Source organism: Micromys minutus, assembly GCF_963924665.1.
Source record: "Micromys minutus genome assembly, chromosome: 1".
In the NCBI taxonomy this organism is placed as follows: domain Eukaryota; kingdom Metazoa; phylum Chordata; class Mammalia; order Rodentia; family Muridae; genus Micromys; species Micromys minutus.
In genome coordinates this window covers 113,443,899-113,455,696 of record NC_137969.1, presented here as the reverse complement: position 1 = coordinate 113,455,696, position 11,798 = coordinate 113,443,899, and positions in this window count along the sequence as shown.

Sequence of the window (11,798 nt, the reverse complement as noted above, 5' to 3'; positions counted from 1 at the left end):
AGCCTGCTGCTGTGGAGACAGCTACTCCCAAACCAAGTCCTAATTGAAAAGAAGTGAGGTTCTGAAATATAAGTCAAGTGGTACCTGAAGAGGCAGCACTATATGCCCCATACTAGTCCTAGATTCCAGACAGACAAGGGGAAGCACATCCCAGAGAAGTCTAGTAAAGTGCGAGCTTCTGAGACAGGTGCTCAACCAGTAGGTACAAGGAAGAGAAGACCTGAAGACTTTTGGGCTATTGTACAAATAGCTTTTCTGGGGTGAGTTGATTAATAGGATGTGAGTTCTAAGAAGTCACATGATGCCTAAGAGATGGAATATTTTTGGTGATCTGTGTGAGTTGGAGATGGGGTGGTCAGTGGAGGAAATCCAGTAGGCTATATCTAGCTGTCCCACAGCTGGGAAGGTGTCACTGTGAGGTGACTAGAAGGTCACAACTGGGTAGACACATGAAGTAACTGGAAAGACATAAAGAATGGGGGACTATGTCAAGAATGGCTAAACTATGGTGCTTGTATGAGGAAGAATAGATAATTCAAGACAGACAGCAAAGCAAAATAAAATGATACAAATTCAGTACAAATGGAAAATTGCAACAGCTTTGTTTACATTTTGTGTTATGTTAACTGTAGGTTTATGTTAAGGTGATACAGAACTGAACAGTATAGAGGTAAGTGAAAAAAGAGGGTGGAGAAACAGAAAAAAAAGGAGAGGAGGGAGATAGCGGAGGCAACATGGAAGCCAACATGTATATTTCTCTTGGTGCATCTCTTTCTTGATAAGGATGTTATTATTTCTAAGGGTTTCTGTGGGTCTAATTTACCTTTTCTGAATGGGCAGTTTGTATCTTTGTCCTCTGGTTGTAAGCTTATTTTGTAGAGGGGCTGTGTATTAAGAATTTAACATATAAACCTGTTTGATACGTTAGTGGATGTGGCATCATGTTTGTACTAGGCGGTGAAGAAAAGGAACATGTTGGGGAAGTTGTATCCACCTGGGACAGAAGCAGCAGGGATGGTAGAATGAATCACATCTGAGTTAATAGACGCAGCATATAGCACCAAGTTAGAGGTCCCCACAGTGCCAGATGATCCCACAGAGGCTGGCAAAGCACAGGCTAAAAGGTTAAGCGACCATTTAATATTTACCACAACAGTTAACTGTAAATTTTATGCATATAAAAGTCAACATCCATGAATCTAGAATCTTGTATTCACAATATTCTATTGGCTATCTTATAACTCATACTGTTTTCTGATATAATTGGTACATGAAATTGGAAGACAATCTGATTATTTTTATCTTACACATGATTAGATAAACATATGGTTTCAACCAATATACTACTTTCACTCGACCATACATTAGTTTTTGTGATTCTGCGCTCATTTCTCAGGTATGCTTTATGGCTTTTTGATGTAGAATTTAAAATTAATTTCCTTTCAATAAAGCTTCCAGAAGGATAGTTTTATGGAGTTCATATGCTTTATGAAGAATTGCTTGCTTTGTTCTTTTAGGGGCTTCCCTACATGAGAGTTTAGTTTCCTTATAATTCAAATCATTGTAATCTTTCCTGATCTTATTTTAGATGTCTCATCTTCAGCAATCCTGCTTTAGCTTATGAGCTATATCTCTTGAGTCTGTTCACCCCAGCAAGATATTCTAATCCAGTATGCATTTTTGAAGAGATAGATATGTCTTCAAGTATGTCTGGAATTTTGCTTCTTCTTTTCTTCATGTACATCTCTACCAGGGGTTTCTATTGTTTACGTTTTTTTTTTTTTTTGAACTTTTTATATTTGTATCGATTTTCCATTTTTTTCTATAAACATTTGGGTTTGTGACTTTAACTTCAGAAATATTTTTGATATAGACTTCCTTGTTTGTAAGCAGTGATTCCTGAAAGACTTTTATTCTTTTAAAGATATGTAAATGTATGATGTTGGCTTTCATTGTTGTATTTTTGTTCTTTATTTTCTCACAAACATAACTTTTAGGAGACAGTTTTACTTTGGGATTTCTTTCTGCTTTGATGCAGAAGTTCCTAGATGGCTTTTGAACTGTGTTCTGTTGTTCTTGTGAAATGTCTGAGGACATATACCACCCAGAACCACCCCCACAGACACAATCACAAACAAAACTTTAGTTGTGGCTTGATTAAAAAAGAGAAAACAATCTCAAAATAGTTTGGGAAACACAAAAGTACCAAAATAACCAACTTAATGCTAAACAAGAAGAATGCTGTTTGGGTTATTACTACCCCTGATTAAATTTATACTACAGAGCTGTAGTAATAAAAGCAGCATGGTACTGACACATAGACACACAGACCAATGCAATAGAATTTCACACCTAGATATAATCCCACACTGCTAAACTACCTGGCTTTCTATAAAGAAGACAAAAGTACAGACACAGTAGAGAGAAGGCATCTTCAGCAAATGGTCAAATGGAATAGTTATACACAGAAGAACGAAACTGAAACATTATCTCTCACCCTCTGCAAATCTAAACAAACTGATCAATGACTTCAACATAAACCCCTAATAACCTGAATCTGACTGAGGATAAAGGAGGGACTATTCTTTAAATTATTGACACAGGTCAGAAGTCTCTAAACAAGATCTTGGTAGAGTAGGTATTAAGACCAACAACTGACAGACCTAATTTTATGAAGTTAAAAAGTTTCTGTACAATAAAGAATATTATCTTATGAGTAAAGAGGCAGCATAGACTTAAACAGAAAAAAGACAAGGAAGAGGAAGAAAAAGAGGAGAAGGAAAAGGAGGAGGAAGAGAAAGAGAAGGAGGAGGAGGAGAAGGAGAAGGAGAAGGAGAAGGAGAAGGAGAAGGAGAAGGAGAAGGAGAAGGAGAAGAAGAAGAAGAAGAAGAAGAAGAAGAAGAAGAAGAAGAAGAAGAAGAAGAAGAAGAAGAAGAAGAAGAAGAAGAAGAAGAAGAAGAAGAAGAAGAACAAGAACAAGAAGAAGAACAAGAACAAGAACAAGAACAAGAAGAACAAGAAGAACAAGAACAAGAAGAAGAAGAAAGAAAGAAAGAAAGAAAGAAAGAAGAAAGAAGAAGAAGAGGAAACACAAATAGCTGAGAAATATTTCCTTTTAAATATTGTAATATCCTTAGTATACTCTTTCATAGTGCCCAGAAGGTTCTATGCAGAGTGCCAGAGAATAACAATAATCAGTAATTTGATCTAGCAGTGAACATTACAAAAACGACCAGCTTGGCAGAAAACAGCCACCACTGCAACAGTGGCTGAATGTTATGGAAGTAATCAACCACTTTCTAATTGAATTTAAGTCCCTCTGCACAAGATGGACATCATATGTTCAACCAGTAATTGGAAGAAAAACCCATGACTTGCTTAGTCATAAGTTCTAGGGGAGAACCTAATATTATGATTATTCTGTTGGGTAAACATTGCCAAAAACTACCCTCTACCACAAAGTTCCCCTTAACACCACGGATGAGTGCATCTATCAACATGCGTCAGAGGAGATTCATTTTTATAGCAGAAGGCAATTATTTGATTAATTAAAACGGGTCAAAATGCAGATAATAAGGGACTACAGAGTACTATATGACAATGGGACAGTTATGTCACCCTCCCTAGACACGAGGCTTTGAGAATCATCCTGAAAGAGGAGGTAGGAAGATTTTAAGAGCCAGAGTATGATGAGAATGAGAACACCACCCATGGGTTCATACACATGATAATTTGGACCCCAACTGTTTGTTGAAGGAAGTGTGTTGAGCAGAGGCTGAGGCTTTGAAAGTCTCCTGCCAGTCTCTAGTTCCCTCCCTGCCTCCTACTTATGATTTGGAGATTTGAGCTTCCAGCTGTCCCTGCTACCCTGCCTTTGCCCCACCACTGTGGACTCTACAATTCTAGGACTGTCAATGCAATTAAATATTTTCTTTTCTAAGTTTCCTTTTTTAAAAACATTCATTTTTAATGATTTATTTATTATATAATATATCATATATTATAAACACTGTAGCTGTCTTCAGACACACCAAAAGGGCAGCAGATCTCATTACAGGAGGTCATGAGCCACCATGGGGTTGCTGGGATTTGAACTCAGGGCCTCTGGAAAAGCAGTGTGTGCTCTTCACCACTGAGCCATCTCTCCACCCCTTGTTCAGTTGTTTATTTACATCAGTAAAGTGTTTTGTCACAGCAATAGGAAAGTAACTGATGCAAACACATGTGCATTCTCCAGACATTAAAGCACTGTCCTACACATAGACAAATTGTAGCTATGACTCCATACATAAGACATGTACAAGATCAAGCCAGCCAAACATCCCAGCACAGTTAGGGGTTGATCTCATGAAATCCTCTGCCCTCCTTCAGGAGCTATTGACAATTAATGGCTGTTGAGAATGGATAATCTGCTTTCTTCAAAGATAAGACCTCTGAGAGGCTGCGTATGTTCTAGTAAGTGATCCTATATTCATCACCGTAGAGGAACCAGTAGTTAGATGATGTGTTTATAAAGGAACATGATGTTGGGAATAGAAAATGGCAGTGGAGTTCTGAGAGGAGTAGGAAGGGGAGGATTGAAATAAATTACATGAATTTGTGAAGTTCTCAAGTAAATAATTAAAGTTAAAAATGTGTGATTTCAGCATTTTCCTAATATTAGAACACCCAGGTGCAAATTGAGATGGCTGCATTGTTACTAAGTGAAACAGTCTATGGTCCTGTTTTTACTTTGGACTCCCTCCTGGCTCGAAACACCCTGTGGAGGGTGACTGTTTAGTTCTGCTTTCCCTTTTATCTATCTTGCTTTTATCTCACCATATTTTATTTTATTTGTAGCAATTGTTTTTAGTGCCAGACCTATCCCTGGACTACATCTTGGCTGGTTGGCTGTGGGGATACCTAAGCTGGCAGAGCCTAATTCTGAAGGGTTTAGCTTTCCACCACCACCCCTACTGGGATGACTCATTGAGTTCTTTCGTAAGCACTTCTACATTGCTTTCCAAATTCATAGTTTCTAAAGGCAATGTATTTTCTTAGTTTCTCTTTCACACAGGTGGAGAATGGGCAGATTTATAGTTGTCTGTAATGTCTCCAGAATCCACTGGCATCTGGTCATTTGTGGAAAATAGAAATTAGGCACAACAGTGACTGAGGTAGTAGCAACAGCATTACAATAATTATTAGCAAGATTTTGCCATAAGCTGACAATTCAGCTTGCAATTTTCCCCAAGTCCATAAAGCCATTCAAAGTTATGTATTTTATTTCTGATTCTAAAACTAGCTATATATTTTCAGATCAATTCTCCAAGGAGTTTTCTTAGGATTTTATGCATTGTGCACACATGTTTCCTTTGAATAGACCATTGATGTCTCTCAGGATTGTCTCCATGATGACCTGTTTAATGTGAGCCCAATGACACATGCATGTCATTGTGTGAGTTCTGACTACAATTACTGAATCAGTCACTTTTATATTTCAAGTTAAATAACTGCCTTTGGAGTTAGAAACGTATCTTTAAGTCCACACATACACACTTTATTTTTACTAAATAGCATCATTTCCTAAACCATAGCTTGTTAAAACCGGATACATATGTAGAAAAGGCTTGTCATTTAGTAGATTCTTACTTGACAGCAGTTTTATGCTAGAAAAGGGGAGGAAACTTGTGATCCTTAAGGAATGTAGACAGAAATTGGTAATGTTTCTCTCTAGCATCCTTTCGCTGGTGAATATTTGAAAAAAAAATAAGTTGAATTTTAACATGGGAAAATATTGTACTAGTGGGCACACTCCATATGAAAATCATATATGTAAATAGCCATAATTATAATTGCAATTTTCTATTTAAAATTAAAAAAAAATTCACAAGTCCAGGTACATAAGCATCTCTGAAGAGTGTAGAAAAACCAAAGATGACAGTGTGGAGATTGTCTCTGCTGCTCCCTTCTTTGTTCACAGTAGATGGCGCTACTTAACAGTGACCCCACCCTCCACCCCACCCCCCGAAAAAAAATTACCCAACCTGTATGGATTCACAGAATCATAATACCTCCTTGCAGGTATTTCTAATAATAGAGTTAGCCAAACAACTCCATTCCATCCCTCCCCGCCAATACTAGACACGAAAACATGACTGACTACCCAGGTACATCCCTGGTGCAGCCAATGGGCCAGCCCGGCCCAGTCAATGCCTTTTACACAGTCAGCCTGTTCCCCAGCGCTCGCCTGGCTTGTTAAGCGGCCTGGTATCTTCTCCCACGGAGACAGCACTTGAATGGCAGGCACCGAGCCAGTGTTTACCCTGTGGGGCTCCTGACACACACAATATCTGTCAACACTTCCTATCAGTCTCGGGTTATGCAAACCGTTTCTCCCCACCCCCACCCCCACTTTTTTTTTCCTTTTGGCCTGATGCATTCATCTGGGCAGTCTGCAGACACCTAGTTAATCCATTTAGAAACTATCAGCTCTGTTCATCCTCTCATAAACCTATTACCTTGGAGGCGCAGTTCTGAGGGACACAGGTGCCAGGCCAGGACACAAAACCCAATTGAGCTGTGTAGGAGGCAGTGTGGGGCTCCTAATCACGGTTCTGCCTGCACCGGGGACCTCCCCGTGTTACGCTGTAGCAGGCACTTTATTAAATATCGATTTAAATCACGTCCTTTAATCAAATCTGATAGAGGACCTTTTTCACCTTCGCCCCATCTCAGCTCCTCCTCGCCCCTCCTCCTTTTCCAATCAGCCGGTCTGGTGACATCGGAGGCCAGGAATGAATAGTTAGCAAGCCTTTCCCCAGCAAAGCCCTCTTCCGCAGTAATGAGGCATTTGTGGTAATCGGGTGATGAAATGTAAATGGCAGTAATGAGCACAATTACATCCACCAGGGAGCCATCGGCGTGGCTTCTTTCCTCAGATGGATGAGGGCTTTCTCCCCCATTGCCGGCTGAGACTCCTCAGGGCTGCTGGATGGAGGTGCGGCTGGCAGGAGGGGGAGCCCAGAAGCCAAAGCCATGGCCTTGAACTCCAGGCCAAGATGCTCACCTACCAGCATCAGCATCGTCTCCCCTCCTCCCTCTTCATCCTTCCGAGCTGCAGGATGCTTAAGGAGCTCAAGGTGAGCCTTGGGCCTGACGGCTATATAAAAACCTTCCTACGGGGCAGCAGAGCCCAAAGCCAAGTGGTGGGACGCTTGCCGGGGAGCACAGGGGCCATGACTCTGTTTGTGCAGGCTTTGTAGGCCAGCAAGGAGCCCTGACGAGTATGCAGGCTTCTCTAGGAAAAGGGAGCTCAGCACATCCTGAGCGGGTGGGTAGTGGTACCCGGAGCTACAGACTGGTGTTGTGTTCAAAGATAAAATTTAACTACAGATTGGGAGTGTCTGACCAGAGATCTGATCTCAGAGTAGAGAGAATGTGACTTAAAACGAACAAGCAAACAAAACACAGAAATACAAAAACAAAAACAAACAAACAAACAAAAAACCCAATAAAACCAATGGAATGATACTTGACTTGCCCCTGACAGAAACACACAATATTTAGGTGTTCTTGGACACAGTAAATGAGCTTCCAGTTTGCTAAGGATTATAAGATATATATCTAGGAATATTACAAATTATATGAATTTCTCATGGACGATTTTACTAAATGAATGGGTAAAATGCTAACGTTCGATGTGGAACTCGGAGTTAACATTACTAACACATGATTTGAATGATCTTTCATAAAAGTTTATGATACTTAACTTAGTAGCTTTCAAACTCACGAGAAGTTAGGATATTTTAAATTCTATTAACAATTTTATGGCAGAACACGACTTGTATTTTCTCCTTCGAGCTTTTTGTCATTAAATAGATGTCTAGCTGGAGTTAACAACTTCTCAGGCTAAATTTTATAAGGAGGACAACTTATTAAATTTGCATGACTCTTGATCAATATGAGAAACACATCTATATTAACGCAATAGTTTAATAGCATTCACTTTAAAAGGGAACAAGTATGGCCATTTATATTAAATTTTCAAATGCTTCATTTCAAAGTTTTCATAAAAACATTAATTTCAAAGTATATTTACAGTTATCTCCCCCCCCATATACCTTTTTATTTGTTTTTGCCTTTGGGGAGAGGGGTAATCATTCATTTGAATTCTCCCACCCCTCACTCGGAGTACTTTTTAGAGGTGTTCTCTGCTGGCCATAGTGGTACATGACTTTAAACCCAGTCTTAAGACCCTCCTGCAGCAACCTCCTAAGTGTTGGGTTTACAGGCTTGAGCCACCATGCCCAGTTCTTTCTGTGTTCTGGGTATCCTTGGCCAGTCTAGTGAAATGGCTCACTCTTGGGAAGTTGAGGAGTTGACTTTTGCTGAACTCACCATTTTGCTTTTGACTTATTAAACAGCAAACTTTCTGCAAACTGACTTTTGTTCACTGGCCTTTTAGACCTCTGGATGCCCTTTACAAGCCCAAGTGATTGTCTAAGCAATGCCAATTTGACCTAATTTATTTTTCAATAAATAAAGACGTACATAATAAATTTAAATAAAGTAAAGAATAAAGAAGAAATAAAAGTATTAAGTTTATACTCGCTTCTTTCAAGTCCGTAATTTCCCAAGGTTCAGAGCATTTCTCTGTCCCCAAGACTTCAGGCTGTTTGCTTGCTTTGTTTTGAGTTTTTGAGACAGTTTCTCAAGGTAGCTCAGGGTAGTCAAATATTCACTCTTCACCTGAGTGGCCTTGAACTTCAGATATTCCTGTCTCTGCATTCTTAGGTGCTGGAGTGAAAGGTATATACCATGAAACTGTTTTTCAAAATTGAAATCCAGCTTTTTCTAGACATCAATTATTACTTCCCTTTGAATTTTGTTCAGCATATTTTATTCATAGGAAAACCTTATGATGGAAGCCCTTAAGATCCAACTCTAGGACCATGTCTTTGCGTTATTGCTTGGCATATAGTCGTTCCTCAGTAAAAACTTACTTAGTTGGGAACACAAGTTTCAAACTACCTTCTCGACTCAGCAAGTGAAACTGTTTTCACTTCATCTTTTTATTTCGTACTCACCTTCCCCTTTCTCCTAAACTACTATGCTTGGAAAGTACAGAACAAATAGAAGATTCTGTGGGGTTTTAATAACACTCTATTTTTTTTTTATCCATCCTCCTCTGCTGGTGAACGGAAGTGATCTTAGAATGACTGTTTTCTGAGCATCTGGATTATTCAGGCCTGACTGTACCCATTATGGGGAGTTTCTTTATTATGAGCAGTTTGCATTTATCCTGAATGTAAAATTTGCAAGAAATAACAATGGGAGACTTTCTGACCTACTTAGAGAAAGAAGCTGGTTTAAAAAACAAGGGATGCTGCATCTGAACTTTAAGCTGTCTAGTGACAGAGCCTTCAGATGTGAGCCAGACGGAACTCATTTAGTAAAATAAAACAATCACATCTACATGATTTTCTTAAATTCTGGTTTGAAAAAAATAATCCCACCATGGCTGTCATTCCAATTCAGATATTATTTGTCCATAACTTATTTTTAATATTAGAACTAGAGATATGAGCATTACACTATTTCTTGGGCTCATTTTTTGGTGGCATTTTCCTTGCAATGGCTTGTATTAATATTTCTAGTGCATTGCGGCTCCAGCTTAGAAAAATATGAAAATTTAATTATTAATTGTACATTTGAGGCATCTTATAAAAATAAATTGGCAAAATTAGTGGAAAATTTATGTTTTTGTTTCAGTCATTTAGATGTTTTCAGCATGCTATCTTATTGGTAATTCTCAAATTGCCTACTTTTAAATGTCCATATACCTTTCTTTGAATCAATCACTTCTTCACACACATACACAGATACACATACACACACACACACACATACACACACACATATGTGTGTGTGTATGTGTGTGTGTGATTTGCAATCAACAGTAAACCTAAAATCTGTGCTATGATTTCAACTCCCTCACAACACAAAATATAAAGGAGTTCATTTTAGTCTTTTGGAAACAACATCAGTTGTTTTCTACACGGCACACACCAACAATTTATTTCACTTTTAACCTACCACCTAACCTGGCCCACAGTTATTCATGGCTGTGGGTTAGAAGAGCTTATTTTCCTTCTGACAAAAATGGGCCATTTTTCCCTGTTTAGCAAAATCCGGAACACAGATCATTGCGATGCTTTTGACAGCTAATTTGAACATCAGTGCCTCAACTTTGGGAAGAATCTTTTTTTTTTTCTGCCCTAAAGAATCTCTGAGTTTTCAGACTCTAGTAATTGAAAAATCCCCAAACACTCACTCACAGAGGAGACACGCATTACTGCAGGAACAGTCTACAAATTGTAAAGTATTCAATTTACATCCCCAGCACCTCGGGGCAGTGCTGAAGAATTTATATCTTTGGGAACCTTTGAACTAACAAAAGATAACATTTCACAGTGAAGTCTTCTCACAGGAAAGTTTTTAACTCCCTTCTTGCCTCTTTCAAGGAGATGCTGCCTTCTCACCATCCCCTGCCTCCAGGGAAGTGCTTATACTCACTAAGGTGCATGCATGAAAAGGGTTGGGAAAGAAAAGGCTAAACAAAGAAAAAATCAGATCAGTCTTTTTTTAACAGGTAAAGAAAGAAAGGAAACAGAAAGAAAATATATCCTAATTTATGTGCTGTGGTTAGCCAACACCTTTTTCCTTAGATAATAATACTGCCCCATTTTATTTGAGTAATTTTTCAGTTTGAAAGTTAAGAAAATAAAAAAAGAGAGGATTATGACTATAATATTATCACTGCTCTTGTAGTGCACCAGTTTTGAGGATCTGTGAACTCAATTCCTGCTTAAATGATTATGGCTAACAAATACAAATTCTAGTCCTTGCTTAATCACCAAGGAAGACTTCCACAGAAAATGAGCCCAAAATTATTCACAAAACTCTAAAAACATATGATCACATCATATTTGGTTTTCCTCAATTTCTCTAATTTTAGATGAAGCCAAAAGGTATTTGTAGTGATTCTATTGAACCTGTACTTTCCTAGGTAGGATGTAGTATTTCTCTGGGTTTTCCTTTGACTTTTTGATCAAAGATGATTTTACACACAGTGATTACTGATCTTCTGACATCTGTGGCTCAAGCCAATTTTAACATCTCAATTAGAAAAGAAAACAAATACAATTCTGCTAGAAGAGTCTTCTCAACTCTTTCCCCACCATGCTCATTTCCAACACTAAGGTTACAATAATGAAACCATTCAAATGAAGTAATCTGGTAAGCCTTTCCTTTAAGGTTAAAAATTGATCAATGCTTCTGTTCACTAATAACCCAGGAATGGGCAATCTCATAAAAACTGGTTTATTCAGTCTAGGAAATTAGGCAATCCATCATGGGTGATTTGTTCAAATTTCCCTCTGCAAATAAGTGAAATGAAAACTTTAAAACCAATAAGATAATGCACTTTACAAATTCAACTGAGAGGGACGGGAAAACCAAGATGCCACTGGCATTGGCTACAAGAAAAATCTATTGCGTTTCCAATTATTTGAGCAGATTTTTGCATCTGGGTTTGCTGCCAGGCAGGCTACATCCACCACCTCCTCCTGTTCCCTCCCACCCCGAACCAAATCAGGGGATCTTCAATCAGAACAAGCTCATGTCTGCAGCGATTCTATGAAAGGCCATCAGGGGATAAAGGACAGCAGATGCTATATGAGTTTTCTGTTAGGTTCTCATTTCAGCCTCCCTGCATCCCCCATGCTGCCTGTTACGTGTCACAAAAGTAAAATGTG